The sequence below is a fragment of the Amaranthus tricolor genome, chromosome 5 (assembly GCF_026212465.1).
Source record: "Amaranthus tricolor cultivar Red isolate AtriRed21 chromosome 5, ASM2621246v1, whole genome shotgun sequence".
Classification (NCBI taxonomy): Eukaryota; Viridiplantae; Streptophyta; class Magnoliopsida; order Caryophyllales; family Amaranthaceae; genus Amaranthus; species Amaranthus tricolor.
The window spans coordinates 4,425,166-4,447,867 of NC_080051.1; the positions used below are offsets into that span (position 1 = coordinate 4,425,166).

At 30.0% G+C, this 22,702-nt stretch overlaps 1 long non-coding RNA gene across 2 annotated transcripts; it reads left to right on the top strand.

The window, feature by feature from the left end:
• Nucleotides 1-10,890: 10,890 nt before the first annotated feature.
• LOC130813864 (uncharacterized) lies at nucleotides 10,891-20,050 on the top strand. 2 transcript variants are annotated; one of them, XR_009042247.1, is made up of 7 exons: nucleotides 10,891-11,520; nucleotides 11,615-11,734; nucleotides 12,047-12,116; nucleotides 12,211-12,314; nucleotides 12,452-12,525; nucleotides 16,612-17,057; nucleotides 17,469-20,050. It is a non-coding gene; the product is annotated as an uncharacterized LOC130813864 (long non-coding RNA). The 2 variants fall into 2 exon arrangements; XR_009042246.1 differs by lacking the exons at nucleotides 16,612-17,057; nucleotides 17,469-20,050 and having other exon boundaries at nucleotides 12,452-12,714.
• Nucleotides 20,051-22,702: the final 2,652 nt, after the last annotated feature.

A 22,702-nucleotide genomic window follows, 5' to 3' on the forward strand; every position in this document is an offset into this window, starting at 1 on the left:
GCTCATGCTCTCAGCATTCTATAAACTTCAAGAAGTAATATCTAATCTGTAAAGAAAGTAAGTATCAAAGTTAGCGTATCATGGTCACAAAACTCAACGATTTCATTAAAACTCAAATTAAAAAAGAAGAAAATCAAAACTGAATTTTAATAAAAAAACTCAAATTACAATCAAAAGTAACAAACTAAACCAAAATGATTAATCTTAGATAGATTCTAATGACCATCTAAAATATGAAAAGGATTTTCAACTTACCTTTGGAAGGATGGATATTTAAAGATGAAAAGAAAGACAAGACTTGAAATTTTAAGTCAGATGTTTGATTAGAAAGTTCTGTACACAATAACTTACATCTTTGATCTACAACTAAATTAAGAAAGGGGAAAAGGGATAGGGGAAAACAAGCAGAAGTGGTTTGTGATTTGTACAAACAGAAAACGATTAAGCATTACCAGTCTAGAGAGGGCAACAGGTCGGATTTAGACCGGGTCCAGCTGGACCCGAATCCAGATCTGTTTTCATCGTCAAGACTCAGATCCGGAATGATGGATCCTATGGATTCAATACCGAATCTGGGTCCAAAACGAATCTAACTTATTTTTGGCATTTTGGGTAATTTTAGATCGTATTAAGATTGCAATAAAGCTATTTTTATCGACTAATGATAATAAAATATATGATTTCACAATGTATCATACAAAATTATATTATACAACCCAGCACCCTAACAAACAAGATCATTAGCTTGATAAAGAGTATTTATCCACATTTTACTTGCAACATCTGTCTTCAGTGCGTGTATTGGCCATATTTGATGGTATGATCTTCTCCAAATGTGTGCTTAGTGAGAAATCAAAAGAGGTCATAAATTTATTTACCAAAATTGAGATTAGAATAATACTAGTGGTGAGCGGTGGCTTGGTGGATTCGCCGAATTCCAAAGGTGGTAGATGCCGCCGGTCTACCACGTTGGGGGTGTGTATGCAGTAGGGTGGGGGAGGGCGACACTATAGAGGGGATGGGGAATTGGGGATATTGGGAAAAGGGGAATACTAGGTTTTATTGGGAAGGGAATGAGATTAGGAAGGGTTTTCAAGTGGAGGCAGCAGCTGGGCTTTGGGCATTGCACACCCCAATAATATTTAGGGTTTTAAAATAAAAAGGTCCTTTGGATCCACGGGTTCAGGTCCAGGCATTTTTTTGAGATCTGGACCCGTTGCCGTGAAATACAAACGAATCCAGATTTGACTCGGATTCGACGAGTTTAAAATTTTAGGACCCAGACCTGTAAAAACGAATACGAATTCACGAATCCGAGCCGAGTTCAATATCTATTGTCATCCCTAATTACCACTATCACCATCAGATGCATCCTGTAGCCTAGCAATGGCATCAACCAATGCTTGCTCGTGATCCTGCAAACAATAATCGATTTAGAGATCCATCATAACGACAAAGGGGCAAACTGAAATCAAATGTTTCCTGTTCTCAATTACTTTCAAAACTTTCTTGGCTTTCTCAATCTCCGTTGGGTCAAGATGATTAGCATTAAAAAAATTTTCCACCTGCAAAACATCATTTTATTTATCCCATTAAAACACATCATCAAACTGACGACAAAATGAAAATGTTACCCAAGCTAAAACTTACCTCTTTAATTAGATGATTAGTATTTTAATAACTCGATATCTCCCATCCCTTTTCTTCTAATACCATTTTGAGGCAAAAGTAAATCTTTCTTTGGCTGCCCCTTTAAGGTTCCACCACGAGCTGAAGACTTTTTGAATCCATGACCTTGTCAAGCTCGACAACCTTTATTAGGAATTCTAGGTTCCTCTCTGTAACCGCCTCGAATTATGAAGGCAAACACTAATTGGAATTTAGTATTAATCAAGCGGAAGCTTACTTTTGCCAACACAATTAAGGGGTTACTTAAAGGTTAAACTAATATTCAAGTATAATTCTTGAACCAAACCAAAGCAATATAACGGAAGTCTTAATTGTCCAAAATATAGGAAAATTACAACCAAATCGAAATAAGTCCAAAATTCAAATTACATCCTTAAAATAGTCTAAATCTAAACTAATAATCTCTCAAATAAAATAAAGAGATCTAAACAAAAGGGGAGTCATACTCCAACTCGGGTTCAACTTCCGCTCGCATATCCATTCTCCGTCGAGGTGCCATAGGGGTTTACTCTAAAAACAAAACCATTGGAAAAACATACAAAGCATAGTATCAGCAAAAAGGCTGAGTATAAACACACTGGTGTCCGTCAAACAAGTTATTAAAATCTTTCTTTTTTTTTTGAGTAAATTCATTTTGAAATATGCTTTTTCATTTGATAAATCATATTATGATTCAAATGAAGTTCAATGGCTCTATAGTAATTTAAAATTCTCATTTTTCATTATAAATCATAAGATCTCAATAGATCCAAATCAATTTCAAACTCATATCATAAGTTTACATGGGTACTCTGTGAGTCATCCTGTGACTTGTTTGGTAGTCGGTCTACCGTCCGCGACATGTCCGTCAAGTGTAACACAATGGTATTGTGAACAATACGCGCTCAGCATTGGTGAGCCGTTTAATCATGCACACAACATTTGCTGTGGCATATGTACCCGCCATTTAGGCTAAAACATTTTTTTGTACATAATATATATCTTGTAATTTTAATAGCATTTGAAAGTCAAAAATATTAACTTTCTCCATATGATAAACATCTTTTATTTGCACATAGCAAAACATACTTTATTTGCAACTTAGCAAAATCAAATCATAATATTTTCCACATGGGTAAAACATGCTTAGCATAATCATATCATTAAACATAACCTTTGTATTATATTGGGGCATCACTAGCATGTATGAAAATTCATAGTAACAAAAAGTGATTAAAGATCAATACGATTTTTTTTTTAAGGAAACCACTAAAATGTTTTGTTCCAATCCTTCTTAAAGTAAATATAACTTAAAAGGGTTTTGAAATTCATTCAAAACAACTAGAATATGATTCATAAGTCTATAAAATCATTAATACAGAAGATTTCATAAAACACTATTTTCTTAAATACGAGATAGTTTTGCCGGTAATAAAATCGATAATTGATTTACAAAGTACATATTAATTCTCCAACAAGGCCCAAATTAATCAAGTCATTATAATACCTTATTTTAAATGAATTTAAGTTTGGGTTATGCGAATTTATAACGATCTTACAATTATTTTCGACAATTTGGGTATTTACTGTTATTTAAATGGTGTCTTAAATCCGTAAAATTTATAAACCATCTCATTTAAAATTAATTTATACTATGAGGCAGTAGGTTATTAATATAATTATAATTTTTTTATATAGGTTTATTTTTACCCAAATTTAATTAACAATATTACACTTTCTAATAAATAAACATTTTCTATTATTTTGATAAATTAGTAAATAATTAATAATTTATTTTATAAAATTATACCAAAGTTCCAGAAGTCATATAATATGTTTATTAGGCCATTTGAACTTATAAAACTCATGTATGATGTTTTATTATTTTGTATAGACATTTTATCGATAAATAGAATAAAATAGGTTTAAAATTATTTGAGTCCGAATAAAATATTGTAAAAAAAATTATATGATACTCCAGAAGCTATTTTAAGGAGTATAAAATTTTAAATTACCATTAAAAATCATGTGGCATATTTTTAATAATTAATATCGTTATTTTACCGATAAACCGAATAAAATTTATTTAGGTCCATATATGGTCACGAAAATCCATATAAATTTTTGAACATGTATCTACTGTTTATATAAGTGTCTCATAAAATTTTTATGTCCAAAAGACGTCATTTAGTATTTATTTTATATTTTACCGTTTTCAAACTTACCGATTATTAATAACCGAGTAAAAACTATTAAGGTCCTTAAATGTCAATGAAACCTTCCCAAACTTTTACCAATTTTATCTACTGTCCATATAAGTATGTGATAAAAATTTCAAGCCCATATGTCATTGTTTGGTAATTATTTTATATTTTACCATTTTACAATTTACCCTTAAACAATTTAACAATTATTCAAAAATCATAATAAAATTCAAAACTAAATATATTCTGGCCAAATCTTGTTGGAGACATTATAATATGTTTTTATAAATTATTTTTGATGATTAAGAGTTCATCTAATACCATGTTTTATAATAAGAGTATTTAACACCTTAAAATTCATTAAAATATCAATTTAACGAATAATTTCAACAAAAAAGTATCCAAGAAATTTTTTTTAATATATAGCTACTGAAAATTTCTTTTAAAATGAATTTCAAATATTTTCAAATTCATATAATCATTTCCATCACAATAACTTTCACAAAGTAGTGTTAAACATGCCTTTAAACATACAATAATTTATAAAATCAACATGTATGATGACCACAATAATAATACATGTAATAAATAATTCCGTACTAAAATTTATCATTTTCACATCATTTTTCAAGATTTAAGAATTTCACTTTGGGAATTTTATTTTTTTATTTTTTTTTTTAAAAAAACAAGTTTATACACAAACTTTCCCAACTTGTTCTTAAATCCTTTAAAAATCACCCCATGTGACATACCTCGACTCCAAGCCTATATAACTATTCCGTAAGCTCCCACGTAAGCTCCTACGCGTTCTTAGATGTGGTTCTAACTTCGGGTCCTTGCCCTTCAAGTCTCAACTCCAACTCTTCAACTAAACATATTGCATTCATCCAAAAAAAAAATCAATAATAATTTTGGATTTCTAACATGCACTTAACTTTTCCTAGTTAGAGTTGTCAAACTAATACTTGTGATGATTTTAACATATTTGGAGTATACTTATTATGTTGAGCAACATACTTAGTTAAGTCCCATAATTTACTTGAATCCTTTAAGTAACAAAATTTATATGTTTGTGGAAAAACATCTTCTTACTTTCTATTGTGGCCGATTTTTATAGATTTATAAGTGATGATTTTCTTAGTTTAGAGATAAAATACTCATTTTATAATGATCTTAGTTTATAGAAAGATTCATGTAAAAAAAAATAAAAAAAATGTTTTACATGAACAAGTTTTAACAAAACTAGTGGAATAAAGAAATGAACATAACTTACTCTATACTTGGTGGATTTCTTCAAGTTTGGTGTCTATGGAAAGCTCTTAAGATGAAGATTATTTTTATGGGAGATTTGAGTTTATAAACATAAATTTTCAGAAGTTTTAGATGGGTTTTTGAAGAAGATTTGATGAGAAAAGAAGGTGTTTTAGTTATTGAAAGTTTAGAGGATTCTAGTGTTTGTTCATGGATGAACTTGGGAGCAATGTGTTGGGATTTATGGCTGAATAATAATTCAGAAAATTGAGTGCTTTTGCTTCAAATATTTGCCTCTTGCATGCTTGTAATGATGCACAAGCTTTGGGTAGAACAAAAAGGGTTTTGGGTTGTGTGATTGGCTTGAGTGTGTAAGTGAACAAGGAGCTACTAAGGGGATTTGGGACAGCTATATTAGCTGCTGTTTGGGGCTGATTTGGAGTGTTTTTTGTCCTCAATTTGGTCTATTATGGTATAAGAAAGGTTTATCTAAGATAGTTTAAAGTTTGGGTAAAAATTGTTGTACATGTAACAAGTTATGTAACTTGTACTTCATGTTTAAAAATCACTTGTATATGTGAGAAATATTTAATTTACTCCCATCATGGTTATATAATATGCTTGGGTAATAATTAAATTTTTTTTTTTGAACTGTTATGGGTAGTTGCTCAACTTTAAGTTTTACCTCCAAAGTTTACGTTACTTGTTACGATTCATAATCATGTTACAATTCATAATCATGTTACAAATTAACAAGTTTCTTATCATCGTAGAGATTTTTCAAATTACTACCATCACTAATTAAATTATAATTAGTAACGAACAAATATATAAGAAAAAAATTAGGCGCTAAAAACGACTAATGAAATCTTCTAACAATACGACTGTTTCACTCTCCCTCCCACCAGATGTCTTCAAGCGATGTCTGGCATAGAATACATCAATACACATGCGCTATGTAATAAATTCCTCATTTTTTCAAGCTAAATTCAAAGATAAGGTATCAAATAATCAAAAATGCTCTTAATGCAGACAACTGGGGATGGCAACGGGTTAGATATGGATCGGGTCCAGGTGGACCCGGATCCAGATCCATTTTCAAGAGCAGGACCCATATCCGCGGGTCTAGTTTTGGAAGACCCATATCCGGATCCGTGGATACTGCAGATCCAGTACTGGATCCGGGTCTAAAATGGAAAACAAGTCTGACTTATTTTTTGCTTTTTTTTTTTTTTTTTTTGCGTTTTCGGATCTTGTTGAGATTTCCATAAAGCTATATTCATTGACTAATGATAATGATATATATAATTTCACAATCGATCACCAAAAAAACATTATACAACTTAAAATTGTCTAGAAAATACCCAACGAACACACTAAAGTTGTTTCTTACATAAATAAACATAGCTGATACACAACCTTCAATCAAAATAACTTAATATAATTAACAAAAGTAGATCAAACATGTTCTTAGTCATCCAATCTTCCCAATCTGTCAAAAATTTTCAACAGTAACATCATAAAGATTCTACAAACCAAAAAAACTCGTTAATAGATACTATTTTAAAATTTTTAAATAAAAGATTATAAATTTATAACGCAAAATAAATATCATATCAAGAATGTCCATTGTTATCACATCCTCACCATCTCCGTTGATAGTTGAACAAGCATAAGTTCCTTCAAAACTAACTTTAATAACGAAAAATAGAATTACATTATTTAGTAAAAGAATAGACTAAATGTGCAAATTAGCATAAACTTAACTTTGACATCATCGACTATCCAACTTTGCAAGCACATCAAAGCCTCCACTGTTTGAGAATGAAGTCTAGAACGGTGAGCATTAACTACCCTTCCACCCGTGCTAAATGCACTTTCCGAAGCAACAGATGAGACAGGAATTGCAAGAATGTCTTTGGCAACTTTTCTTAAAGTTGGTTACCTTTGGTCTCTCTTCCACCATGCAAGTATATGAAATTCATTATCCTCCGGCAAAGTAGACTCTCTAAGTATTGATCAATGTCACTTTTAATGGGCACAAAATCAATTCTTTGTGTCTTAGTTCTAGCAAAATCATCCTCATCACCAAGATCCTCAAATTGTGTTTCCACTGGTGAACTTTCATGCACATTATATTTACTTTTATACTCATCGAAAAGATTATAAAGAGTATTTCTTACTCTTTCCACTTTAGCATTGGTACCATCTCTATAGAATTTCTTCAAATAATGCACCACACAATCCATCTTATTTCTCAGATCTAAAATGCCTGTAATGGCCAAAAACTCATTAATATGATCCCAATATTTGTCAAACTTTTCAACCATTTTCTCAGACATTTTTCTAATAATCTCACTATTGTCGTTTTGCTTCCAGCTAGTTGATGCAAGTTTAATCTCACAAACATTATGAAAATACAAATATAAAGTTGGATGCTTTCTGCCAGAAAAAACCTTAGTTGCCTTGTAGAATATTTTCAACTTTTGACAAATAATAGTAGCCATATGCCAATCATGATCACCAGGCACATCAAAATTCAACCTTCTATGTAGATGTTTCAACTTATTAAAAACTTCTTTAAAAGGCAAACAAGTGTCAAGTAAATCATATGTTGAGTTCCACCTAGTTTTACAATCAAGACTCACCCTTTTAGATTTAGTCACATTCAAAAGGCGACAAGCTTCCACAAACTTTTCAATTCTTTTAGGAGTAGACATCCAAAATAATGCAACACAATCTCGAACTTTGCAAATAGCAGAATCAATGACATATAAACCATCTCTCAGAATCAAGTTAAGAATGTGAGCACTATACCTCATATGCAAAAAATCTCTACCCAACATATTAAACAACTGGTTTTTAATTTATCCATCAAGACATTCATCATTGCATCATTTGTGGTAGCATTATTAATAACAATAGAAGAGATTTTATTTTCCAAGGTGAATTGAGAAAAACAATCCAATAATATCTTGGTAAGAACCCCCTTTTGTTATGTGGTTATGGAACATAACAAAACCTAAACAAAATTCACACACCAACATGGATTTAAGTTTAAATAAAATTCACATACATAATTAAAAATTCAATAACAATGAAATTTAAACGAAAGGAAATGAAATTACCTTAGAGTTTTATTATGTAAAACCATTTTTCATAGATGAAATGTGACATCACAGCCATATACCCTTTTTTTAGTAGAGGCGGTCCACATGTCAGTTGTTATTGGAATTCTACCTACATTATGCTCCAACAAGACTTTAAGAGAGCTCCTCTTAGTGTTGTATGTTTTTATCACATCATTTTTTAATGTATTCCTCGAAATCATCTTAAAGCTGTCATTTAATTTCCTCACAAAGTTTCTAAAACCAATGTTGTCAACCATTCATAAAGGATACTCATGGATTACCACCATTTTCATCAATTCTTTCCTTGATACTTATTGATTAAAAACCACTTTCTTTGGCTTTTCATTAACTGCTAAGCAAGTAGATTCATCGATTTTTCTTTTCACTTTTAATTGTGATTGATTAGCTGCAAGGTTTAAATGTCTATTTGAACATGTTTTTTTAAGTATGTTTAAGAAGATGTGAAGTTCCACTACTCCCTTTGTAACAAAGCGTTTTGTTACAAGTCTTACATTTTGCCATTTGTACACCATTCACTTGTACAAGGTCAAAATAAATCCATGCTTTTGAAGTTTATTTCTTACTTTTAGCACTAATTTTGTAACACTCACGATTTTAACATCCTTGATTACTTTTTGAAACTAAGATTATCATAATTAATTAATAATATTAATGTTTGAAATTTTGTTATTGTTTTAAAGATTTTATTTAATATTAAAACTCTTAGATTGAATAAAGGCTTATTTGGTTTGAATTATTTTGGTAAAGTCATATTTTGTTTATTTACACAACTATAATAGTAAATAACCAAAATTTAAAATAAAGATAATATAGAAAAAACTAAATTGAAGTTTTAGTTGTAAACTTGTAAAATAAATATAGTAGCACTTCTAATATGTTGAGATAATTTTTGATTTATCCTCTCTCTTGTATAAAAATAACAGTAGCGGTTGCAATAGTAGTAGTAATAGTAGTCGGAAAGTAAATAATAATAATAATAATAATAATAATAAGGGAAATTTGCAAAGAAACACCTTTTAAAACCACTTTTTTGTAAAGAAACACCTTTTATAATTTTTTTTGTAAAAAAACACTTTTTAAGAGACTTTTTTTAAAAAAAACACCTTAAATCAGTTTCCGGTGACTTTTGTCAACTTTCCGACGTTGACTATGCCAGTCAACGCCGGAAAGTTGACCAAAGTCACCGGAAACTGATTTAAGGTGTTTTTTTTAAAAAAAAGTCTCTTAAAAGGTGTTTTTTTACAAAAAAAATTATAAAATGTGTTTCTTTACAAAAAAGGGTTTTAAAAGGTGTTTCTTTGCAAATTTCCCTAATTATTATTATTATTAATTTTTTTTAAAATTTTTTTAAAATTTTTTTTTATATAATAATAAAAATAAATTTTTTTTTAAAAAAATAATATTAATAATAAAAATAAAAATAAAAATAAAAATAAAAACAAAAATTTTAAAAAAAGTTAAAAAAAATTTTAAAAAATTAATAATAATAATAATAATAATAATAATAAATATTATTATTCTTATTTTTTTAAAAAAAATATTTTTTTAATTTAATTTTTATTTTTAATTTTATTATTATTATTATATTTTTTAATTATTATTATTGTTATTTTATATTTTTTTATACTTTTTATTTTTTTTATTATTATTAAATTTTTTAAATTTTTTTTAACTTTTTTTAAAATTTTTGTTTTTATTTTTATTTTTATTTTTATTATTAATATTATTTTTTTTAAAAAAATTTATTTTTATTATTATATAAAAAAAAATAAAAAAAATTTTAAAAAAATTAATAATAATAATAATAAGGGAAATTTGCAAAGAAACACCTTTTAAAACCCTTTTTTGTAAAGAAACACCTTTTATAATTTTTTTTGTAAAAAAAACACCTTTTAATAGACTTTTTTTTAAAAAAAACACCTTAAATCAGTTTCCGGTGACTTTTGTCAACTTTCCGGCGTTGACTGGCATAGTCGACGCCGGAAAGTTGACAAAAGTCACCGGAAACTGATTTAAGGTGTCTTTTTTTAAAAAAAGTCAGGTGTTTTTTTACAAAAAAAATTATAAAAGGTGTTTCTTTGCAAAAAAAAGGGGTTTTAAAAGGTGTTTTTTTACAAATTTTCCTAATAATAATAATAATAATAATAATAAAATTATCCTGATAGCAATAGTAGTAATATTGATGATAGCAATAAAAAAGTAAATAAATAAAAAAAATAGAAAAAGAATACTTCTATAAATCAAGCAGTACTTCACGTGAAATGTAGACCTCCCCATTTTCTTTTCCTTATCTTCTTTCTTTATTCTTTGAATCTTTATCCTCTAACTATTAAAAATTTTTAACGGTGTATTTTGCAGGTGGTAATAAATAATGGTAATGAAAATAAAAAATTAATATAATTTTGGTGTAAAAATTTCTTGGTTATTTTGATGTTCATATTTGTCCAATTTCTATCATCTGATTTTTTTAATAAATTTATTCTAATGTATTATCATTGGGATTGATAATATTAAGTGGTAATGAGAAATTTGTAAACATAAAATTTTTTTTTGATTAAAGTTTCATTACCATGGAAATGATATGAAATTTTTGATAAAATTTTATACTATAAATTATTTCTATTACCATCATTTAATACCACCAGCCAAATGGGCTATAAAAATATAATACTATTCACGATTCAATAATGAACAGTACTTTTCACTTTAGTTGAGAAGTTGCCACGTGTATAGGGAACGCCTGAGATTAATCCACGCAATTGTCTCCTTCTCACGTTCTCTCAGCGAATTCACAGTTCTCTCGCTATTCCCTTTCACTCCTTATTCTCCCTCTTCTCTTTCCCCTTCTTACTAACCTTGAAGAACGGGCTTCTTCTTGCTTTCTTCTAAATTTATTATCTACGTTCCCTCCATCTTCTTCTTAGTTCAGATCTTGATATGGCAAAGGAAGTGTTGATGAAGACAAGCTTAGTTTAATTTATGTTCAAGATAAAAGCCTAGATTAAGTCAGATTTAGGGTTTTTTAAAGCTATTTATTATTTTTGGGCTTTTATGTTAAATCATCTTTTTTGGTTGAGAAGCTGCGTTGATTTGTTTTAAAAAAATCATATTTAGATTTTTGAGTTTCTTTTGATTTGTGGAAATTGAAAAAAATCAGACTTAGGTATTTTATAAGAAATTTTGATTGGGTTTTTATGTTAAAGGTGATGGGTGGAAGAATTCGAAAGATTTTGACAAAGCTCTAGGTAACCTCAAGTTTTTTTAATGTTCTTGTTTGTTGATTCATTTGTTATATTTTTGCAGAGAATTTGCTTTTACTTATACATTTTATACTTGCAGTTAAATATGAAGCTCGGCTTGAGAATGGAACATTGGTGTCTAAGTCTGGTGGAGTGGAATTCATTGTCAAAGATGGTTGGCTCCAATCCATAATAAATGATTTCATACAACATTGGACAGGTATATTGGAGATATGATATGGTGTCGATGTTGTAAGCTTTTCTAGAACTAAAAATGATATGTTTCTCTTGTTCTCATAATTTTTATGCAAAAAATTGAAACAGAGATGTTTCAAATTGTTGGCTTAGTGACACTTGTGAGGTAAACTATATGTGTTGTAAGCTTTAGTTTAGTCACTATTTGAATGTTGTTGGTTTATAATCAATATGAAGTAAAGTGGAGTCAATTTGTGAAGCATTTATCATGATTTTGAGTAACATAGACCATTTGTACTGCTTCTTGCGACTGATTTCAATTATTTCTATTTGGAAGGAATTACCCACTTTTAATGGCTACATGGAAAATTGCTCCAGCTCTTTAAGCCATCATAATTGGCATCTGTGTATGTCTCCCACCGTGGCTTTCTAATCTTTTACTACTACTATGTTACTGTCCACACCTGTGTCAAAGAAAAACCCTGTTTTGTTTGGTTTTAGGGTCTGCCTAGAATTCGGTGAAGTTTGCAACGAAGTCGGTCTTCCTCCAGGCGTGTTGAATATTTTCTTCATGCTTTCACAATGCTTCTTTTTGAGTTGAATTGGTTTGTTTTTATATTCCGTCTTAATTTCGTATTAAATTGTTGGTTTTTTTTTATTAGTTTGAGTATTTTTTTTAGCACCAAGCGTTTGATTGAATGACTCTTACAATTGAGGATGTTATGTTTTGCTATTATTTCAGGGTTTCTTAATAAAGACAGTGTTATGGAGAATGAACCCAGACCTTGTGCTGCTGTCAAAGGAACTCAGATTATGGTGTGTGATGTTATTACTTTCTGAATTGAGACCTTTAGTTGTTTTCACCAACAATTGACAAGGATAAGGTTGCATATTGATTGTTGATGGATTATTGTTTTAAGCTTTTAGTCAAGTTAGATTATCTTCCTATTTTTGTTTCTTTTTGATCATCATAAAGGTTACGAAAATTCAAGCTTTTGCAGATTACAATCTGTCTTCTTCCCATTTTTGTTGAATATTTTCGAAATTGGCCTTCATCTCTGAATTATTTAGTTTCTTGAATTCAGTTTAATTTTTTCTGAAGCTTGTAAACTAATTATGTTGCTTTTTGTTTGATGTTTGTTGCTTTTAGATTTAATTTTCATTACATAAAAGTATAGTTTTAAATTCTTTCTTTGTGCTCAGTCTTGGGTTTAAGATGCAATTATGTCTTGTGGTTGTTTCTCACTTTATTTTGAAGTTGTGTACATTGTGTTCAGGTATGAGTTTTATATACTTCATTGTTATTTCTTTTAATGAGCTTATTTTAACCTTTCTTTTCCTTTACCCTTTTCAATACTTTAGCAATGATATATTAAGCTTAAGCTCTTGGAAAGTTAAGTTTATTTAAATATTTATTGTTTGTTATGTGTGTTTAGCTATAGTTCTATACATAGGTGCTTGTAAATTCATCAAATCTTGAAATAAGTTCCTTTATTTAGCTATAATTTCATTATTTGACTTTTTATAGCTGATTTTTATTACTTTGCAATTTTAATAATAATTTTAATTGGTGTGAATGATATTTGTTGATTTGCTAAAACAAGTAAAAATGTATAAATTACATGTTGATGTGGACTCATGTTGCTAGTAAGGCTATCCTTGTTGTTCTTGTTGATATTTTGTTCATGTTCATGTTGATACCAATTAAATATTTTTGAATTGGGTTTTCAAATTGGGTTTTCTAAATTCGGTTTTTTGAATTGTTGTTTTTCAAATTAGGTTTTCCAACTTTTTGTTTCAATTTGGTTTATCACAACTGATTGTTTTGGAATGGGGTCTTGTTGTTTTTCATATTAGGGTTTACAATTGATTGTTTCTGAAGGTGAAACTACGATATGATTTTTTTTATGGGGATTATCTATTAGATTTATGTCATAACCTATTTTAATTTTGCCATTATAAATTTTGCTTTTCTGTTCAGCTCTGCATTTTGTTACTCAGTTTTTAGTTGCTTGAAATGAAAGAAAAGAATTACATATGATTAGTGAAGCAGTATTCTGATAATTAAATAATTTAGACACTGGTAGGTTCTTGTAAATGAAATGAGTTGAGTATCTCAAGACTGAGATATATAGGTTGGGGAATTAAACTTAGAATAATAGTGAATACCTGATGTTTATGTTATGAAAGGAGTTTGGGTAGAAGCGTAGGCTCTTGAGCAATTTGAAGAGTTGTTACCATTTTGTGCTTTTTCAATGGTGGTAGTTCGAGATTGAGACGCTATGCTCAGTTTAGGTAGAAGCTTAGGCACTTGAGCAATTTGAAGAGTTGATATGGAGCTTCAAGATTGTGATCCAAATTTATAATTCTACTTGATATGGGAATTATAGTTCAAAAACTATAGATTTGAAAAATTTGCATATTTTAATTTGCAAAAACTGAATTTCATATTTTGATTTGTACAATGCTACTGTTAAAATTAAAATATAGATTTGTAAAATTTGCATATTTCGATTTGCAAAGCTGAATTTCACTAACTAAATGTACGTGAATTATAGGATTGAGAATATTGTGGTGAATTGATGGGATTGGAAATTTAGAGGTGTTGATGGGTCAAATTTGCATGTTTTGATGAATTTTTTTCTTTCTTCGTTTGATTCATGATCATGCTTTGTTCTAAAAGATAAAAAGATACAAATTGCATCCTTTTGTTTAATTGATAGTATATGTTTGCTTGATTGATGATGTCTTTTATTGATTGCCAGCTTTAGTTTTCTACTTTTAGTATCGATACGTGAGCTTGGGTTTCTGATTATTGGGTATAATTTGTAAATTGTAATGTTAGCTTAAGCTCGTGCTCAACAATATAGACTTCCTGAAGACTAAAATTACAACGATTCTACAGTGTCTGCACCAACTTATCATGATAGCTTACTATGGAGAATTATTTCTTTGGGTGCAAATGAGATGTGTCCATGTCATTAATGTGACATCTGATAAGTAAATGGACTCTATATAAATGTGTTTTACTTGCCTAAATAAATTCAACAAAAGAAAATATTCTTGGATGTCTTTTTCATTCATCAAAGTATGCTATATATATCATTCTTATACCAAATAATTACAACCTTTCACTTGCCTAAATAAATTCAACAAAAGAAAATAAAAAGACAACAAAATAAAAGAGGATTAAGTGGCTAATCAATGTCCACATTAATCTCCATTACACACTTAAGACTAATTAAACAAAGCTTAAAACTAGGGAAGAAACGACCAGCAATTAAACTCTTCACATGGCTCCTTTAAGTGTGCAAAGTAACGTCCAAAACAGCCCATACATTTGTGCCTTGTAACGTCCCATTTACTCCTCCATTCAAGCCTTTTTTATTCTTGCAATAACTCCTAAATTAATCACTTGTAACCCCCAATTAAAGAGGTTAAATATTCAGTCAACTTAAGCCTTAAAACACGCCCAACATTCAGCTCATTTCAATGCTTCAAACTGCTAGCACTTGTGAAGGAATAACCGTGTAACCGCCACCTTTATTGCTGCACATTTATTGCTTGTATTGCTGCACATTTATTGCTTGTAACCGCCACTCATTCACACGTGTATTGAAGCTTGAAAAACCCCCAATTACTTGATGCTTTCAACAAGATTAATTACACTAAGTGAAGTGCAACCCCTTGTAAAAATTATTGGACCAAAATCGTGCATAGGATTAAAGAAGGTTTTGGACAAAAATAATTCCCTTGCATTGTTTTGGACTTGGACCTCACCTTGACCACTTGGACCATCTTGAACATTAGGACTTTGACCATATTGGTCATTTTTTGAATTTGGTTCTTGAATTTTTTAAATTTTCGTTCCTTTACTGCTAATTTTTCATCAGAAGACCTAAAAGTTTGTATCTTTTTGTATTACTTTAGTTTATTGTATCAATTTCACCTTTTTTTTCATTTATATTTGTAAGATTTCTATGAAATTTCAATTTAGGGTTCAGTATCAGTTCACTTGGGTGCATATTAACATTTCAGCAGCTTCACAATGAGATTAAATTCATAAAGGTTTTTCCATTCACGTTTGCTTTCGTTCTATAATTGTTTTGATTTTAGTTTTTAATATTTATTTTTGGAGTGAATTTGAATTGGGTTATTGATATTTGATTTTATTATTAAATCATTGTTTTTTAATTTTGCTATTTTTACACTGGTTATTTGGGTAATTTTCTTACTTATTGTTTGATAATTAATACTATTGTTCATTAATATGTTTTTACGGTTTAATTTTAGATTTTTTGATTAATGCCAGATGACTTGAGGAATGAGGATGAGCAAATCTGCTTTGCTTTGTAATTTTGTCAACTGGTGGGGTATTAAGCAAAAGTCATATTATCTTAGGATTTTTTAAGTCATTTTTGTTCTTCATTATTTATGTGTTTTAATGTTAAATTATCTTTTTTTTTTTTAATTTTTTAATTTTTTAATTTTTTTTTATTTGAGTTGATATGGGCTTCGGGTTTCTTTATTTGTGGATTTTGAAGGTTTTTAGTTATGGTTTCTTGAATTAGGATTTTAATTTACTATTTGTTTGATGTTCATCAAGAAGAAGAAACGAGAGAGTAAAATCATGTAATTGAGATCTTTTGTGCAAAATTAGCCTAATTTTGTGTTTTTGTTTATAAAAATAATATTGTAGTTTTTGTTTTGTGGATGGCTACTATGTTTTGAGTGACTTTTATATCAAGCTGTAAGCCAAGTCTTATTGGTTCATAGGTTGCACCTCGTAGGTTATATGTTTTGAGTGACTTTATTGTGGGTCATGCTTTTGGTCAATATATGCGATCCAAATAGGAGTTACTCCTTACCCTCTATCATGATGTTTTAAATCCTCCTTACTAGGACGTCGAAAGTTTTTCTCTGCACATGTCCAAATCATCTGAACCAATTCCCAATGGTTCAGAGAACACTAAATAAGAAAACAATGCTGAGTCCATGATAAAGGATAGCAACACCAGCTCAGGACAAGAATTTAGCACCAGCAGGACGCATAATCTCATCAGCAGAGACAGGAAGCATAAATATCTACCAGTTGCCCTGGGAACTGACATAGAGCCAAGTAGGGTGATAGAAGAAGCTGAGTCATGGACTGGAAGTGACACCCTGCCATGTAAAGATGACAAGGAGCTCAAGTAGGATTGGAACAAGTTGCATGGGCCGCAAACTAAAGGATCTAAAACAATTTTGCAGGTCGAAGAATCCCTGCAGGTTGAAGAGAAGTCCCTGTAGGATGAGAATAAGATCTTGCAGGATGAAAGAATCAGGACGATATATCCTGAAAAACGCATGTAATAATTTTAGTTGTTTTTCTTGTCTTTTTTTTTTTAGTTTTGTTAACCTGATGTTCAGGTTTCCTGTTTTCCCGCCTTTTTGTTCCCTCGAAAATCTATAAATAGGCATAGGCTTCATTGTAAAACCAAGTTTTGAGTGTGTGTGATCATTCAAGCGTTTTTGTAAGGCATCACGAGAACAAAAACCTTGTTATAATTGGGAGTACTATCTGGTTATAGGACGGGAATTGATTGCTTTGAATTAATAATTCAAGTCGATCAATTCAAAGAAACAATCCTCCACAGTCGTGTTCTTATTGTAATACGAACACACGTTGGGTGATTGTTTGGGGGTTTTTCAATACTATAGCTTGGGTTCTTAATAGTCCTCTTCGTTGTTGATAAAATTGTTTTTACTTCTGGATTCAGTCTAAATTGGTATCAGAGCATGGTTGAAGAGGGCGTGACAAATCAAGAAAGTTCAACTATAGACACCATCATACGAATCTGGTAAGATCTTCTGTGATTTTTTTAGGACTAGAAGAATATTGCATGCAGACGATCAGGTATCTTTGAAATTTGCCTACATTTCTAATTTCACATTTTGATTGTATTTTCATTATAAGTATTGATTCTTGACATTCGTTGCATTTTGCGCTTGTTTTGCATAACTGTTGAGTTTTGAAATTGGAAAATTGATCTCTGTTTTTGTTTGTGTACGGATTTTGGAGTGCATTCTAGACTTTTCTGTGCTATAATCACTTTAGTAAGTTTACATAGATTGCATCTAGTTGCACAGTTCTTTTTCTTTTTTTGTGATATGTGATTCAAGATTGTTGAAACTTAAGAATTTACTTGTTGTTTTACCTGTTCTTTTCTTGTCGATATTGTATTCTTTGTTGTTGTTCTTGGTTTATCTCTCGTCTTTCAATATGAATGCTGAAGAGAGGAGATTATTGTTAGAGGAAACCATGTTAATAATGGATCAAAGAATAGCTGAGTTGAGGATTCAGGATAGGAACAATGGAAACACTGAGGATAAAAGTCTAAGGATACATGTTTCGGAGTTTACTGGTCAGGGTTAGAACCCTGAGGAGTATCTTGACTGGGAGGGTAGCTTAGAGGATTATTTTGTGTATAAGGACACCCTCTTAGATAAACAATATAAGATAGCCAAGGTTAAACTTACCAAAATGGCTGCAACTTGGTTAGAAGGTTTACAGAGGCAAAGAGTCAGGGAAGGAAAAGGTAGTATGTCCTAGGAAATTACAACTAACAACTTTCCATGAAATGGAACTCTTTGACCTAAGGGAATAGGTCAGTAGCTCAGTACAATCAAGATTGGGAGACTCTCTGTGCTTCGTGACATCATTGACTTAGAAGACATGAGAGTAAGGAAATTCTTGACTGGACTGAGGGAGGACTTAAGAGTGCAGATTTGCTAAATTCCTAACCTCATAGTGGCTTTAGTAGTATGCTATGCTAAACTCTTAGAATAGTATTCTAGGAAAAGACCAACATTAGTTACAGGGCAGTCTTTTGCTAGAAATAGTTCCACCACTACAACCAAAAGCACTAACACTACACCCCCTTTTAGGTAGAACAATAACCAGGTGAAGAGTAAGAATTTGACCCCTATAAAAGACATAGTCTATTTTAAGTGTCATGGACATGGTCACTTCAAAGCTAATTTTTCTAACAATAGAGCCTTCACTTTGAGGGAGTGGGAATAAATTAACAGTAGAGGCAAACCTAAGATCATTCTTGTCAGTATCAATGGTAGGGAGGAAGAAAGAGGAACCATAACTACAAACTTAGATCTTGATGGCACCTATATTCAGAAGGAATTTGGGGAAGTTATACCTTATACCTCTGATTCAGATACTGATAAAGAACAACTGCTTCCTGAAGAAGATTGGCACAAGACCTTAGTGGTTAGAAGAAGCTTTCATTGTACATTGTTCATTGTTTATTGTTCATCGTTCTTTGTTTATTAGTTATTCTTCATTGATAATTGATCCTTGTTCGTTTTTCATCGTTCATTGTTCATTGATTATTGATCCTTGTATATTATTCATCGTTCATTCTTCATTGAACGTTGATCCTTCTTCATTGTTCATTGAACATTGACTCTTTTTCATTGTTCATCATTCATTGCTTATTGTTCATTGTTCATTGATCTATGTTCATTGTTCATCATTCATTGTTCGTTGTTCATTGATCCTTGTTCATACTTTATTGTTCATCGTTTATTGTTCATTGATCATTGACCCTTGTTCATAGTTCATTGTTAATCGTTCATTGTTCATTGATCATTGATCGTTGTTCATTTTTTATCGTTCATTATTCATGGATCATTAATCCATGTTCATTGTTCATTTTTTGTTCATCATTCATTTTTAATTGATCATTGAATCTTGTTTATTATTCATCATTCAATGTTCATTTTTCATGGTTTATTCATCACTGATCATTGATCGTCGTTCATTGTTCATCGTTCGTTGTTCATTAATCATTGATCCTTGTTCATTGTTCCTCGTTCATTATTCGTAGAACATTGATCCTTGTTCATTGTTAATTGTTTATTTTTCATTAATCATTGATCCTTATCCACTGTTGATCGTTTATTATTCAAGGAACATTGATCCTTGTTCATTATTTATCATTCATTGTTCATTGTTCATTGTTCATTGTTCATTGTTCATACTTCATTGTTCATCGTTCATCGTTCATTGTTCATTGATCATTGATTCTTGTTCATAGTTCATTGTTAATCGTTCATTGTTCATTGGACATTGATCATTGTTTATTGTTCATCGTTCATTATTCATGGATCATTGATCCATGTTCATTGTTCATCATTTTTTGTTCATCATTCATTTTTAATTGATCATTGAATCTTGTTTATTATTCATCATTCAATGTTCATTTTTCATGGTTTATTCATCATTGATTATTGATCCTTGTTCATTGTTCATTAATCATTGATCCTTGTTCATTGTTCATCATTCATTGATGCTTGTTCATTGTTCATCGTTCATTGTTCGTAGAACATTGATTCCTTGTTCATTGTTAATTGTTTATTTTTCATTAATCATTGATCCTTATCCATTGTTGATCGTTCATTATTCAATGAACATTGATCCTTGTTCATTGTTCATCATTAATTGTTTATTTTTCATTGTTCATTGTTCATGGATCATTGATCTTTGTTCATTGTTCATCGTTCAATGATCATTGATCCTTTTTCATTGTTCATCATTCATTACTTATCTTTCATTGTTCATTGATCCTTGTTCATTGTTAATCATTTATCGTTTATTCTTTATTGATCATTAATCCTTGTTAATTGTTCGTCATTCATTATGCATTGATCATTGATCCTTGTTCATTGTTCATCGTACATTGTTCATTAATCATTGATCCATGTACATTGTTCATCATTCTTTGTTAATCATACATTTTTCGTTTATCATTGATCCTTGCTTATTGTTCATCATTCATTGTTCATTGTTTATTGTTCATCGTTCTTTGTTTATTAGTTATTCTTCATTGATAATTGATTCTTGTTCGTTTTTCATCGTTCATTGTTCATTGATTATTGATCCTTGTTTATTATTCATCGTTCATTCTTCATTGAACGTTGATCCTTCTCCATTGTTCATTGAACATTGACTCTTTTTCATTGTTCAACATTCATTGCTTATTGTTCATTGTTCATTGATCTATGATCAGTGTTCATTGTTCATTGATCTATGATCAGTGTTCATTGTTCATTGTTCATTGTTCATTGTTCATTGATTTATGATCAGTGTTCATTGTTCATCATTCATTGTTCATTGTTCATTGATCCTTGTTCATCGTTTATTGTTCATTGATCATTGACCTTTGTTCATAGTTCATTGTTAATCGTTCATTGATCATTGATCATTGTTCATTGTTCATCGTTTATTATTCATGGATCATTGATCCATGTTCATTGTTCATCATTTTTTGTTCATCACTCATTTTGAATTGATCATTGAATCTTGTTTATTATTCATCATTCAATGTTCATTTTTCTTGGTTTATTCATCAATGATCATTGATCGTTGGTCATTATTAATCGTTCGTTGTTCATTAATCATTGATCATTGTTCATTGTTCCTCGTTCATTGTTCGTAGAACATTGATCCTTGTTCATTGTTAATCGTTTATTTTTCATTAATCATTGATCCTTACCCATTGTTGATCGTTCATTATTCAATGAACATGATCCTTGTTCATTGTTCATCATTCATTGTTCATACTTTATTGTTCATCGTTCATTGTTCATTGATCATTGAACATTGATCCTTGTTCATAGTTCATTGTTAATCGTTCTTTGTTCATTGATCATTGATCATTGTTCATTTTTCATCGTTCATTATTCATGGATCATTGATCCATTTTCATTGTTCATCATTCTTTGTTCATCATTCATTTTTAATTGATCATTGAATCTTGTTTATTATTCATCATTCAATGTTCGTTTTTCATGGTTTATTCATCATTGATCATTGTTCATTGTTCATTGTTTATTGTTCATTAATCTTTGATCCTTGTTCATTGTTCCTCGTTCATTGTTCGTCGAACATTGATCCTTGTTCATTGTTAATTGTTTATTTTTCATGAATCATTGATGCTTATCCATTGTTGATCGTTCATTGTTCAATGAACATTGGTCCTTGTTCATTGTTCATCATTAATTGTTTATTTTTCATTGTTCATTGTTTATTGATCATTGATCCTTGTTCATTGTTCAATGTCATTGATCCTTTTTCATTGTTCATCATTCATTACTTGATCTTTCATTGTTCATTGATCCTTGTCCATTGTTCATTGATCCTTGTTCATTGTTAATCATTCATCGTTTAATCTTCATTGATCATTTATCCTTCTTAATTGTTCGTCATTCATTATGAATTGATCATTGATGCTTGTTCATTGTTCATCGTATATTGTTCATTGATAATTGATCCTTGTTAATTATTCATCGTTCATTGTTGATACTAGTTTAAGCGTTTTTGCCCTGTTTTTGTGGAATTGAATTAAAATAAATAAAGCTTAAACTTAGAGCAAAATAATAAAAGAGAAACAATTTTACGTGGAAACCTTCTGGGCCTAAACAGAAGGAAAAACCACAACCACTCAGGATTTCTAAATACTCTACTATGTTTAAGACAATTAGTTACAATTACAATAAACACCTTACGTCACTCGAAGCGAATCAACTAGGCCAACTCTTCTCTCTCAAATTCATTTACTCGAAGCAACAAACTTAGCTTCACTAAAAGCTAAACTCCACACTAGCTTCACTCAAAGCTATTAAATTTCCCCTTAGACTCACCCGAGTCTAATTACAAGTACTCTCAAAAACCCTTACAAAAAGGATAAAATTCTCTAAAAATAAAATCAATAAGTTGCTCAAGAAAATATTATGAATTAATTGGCAGTTTTCAAAACAAAATATATCTTTTGGATTTCTAAAAATAATCGCATGAAAATAACAAAGTTCATACGTTAGATAATTAGGAACAACCGAATTCACTTGCTATTTATAAAAAAAATAAAATCTCTAAGAAAATGGAATAATCCAATCTATTATTCCTTTATCAAAAAGATCATGGGAGTAATGTGGATTA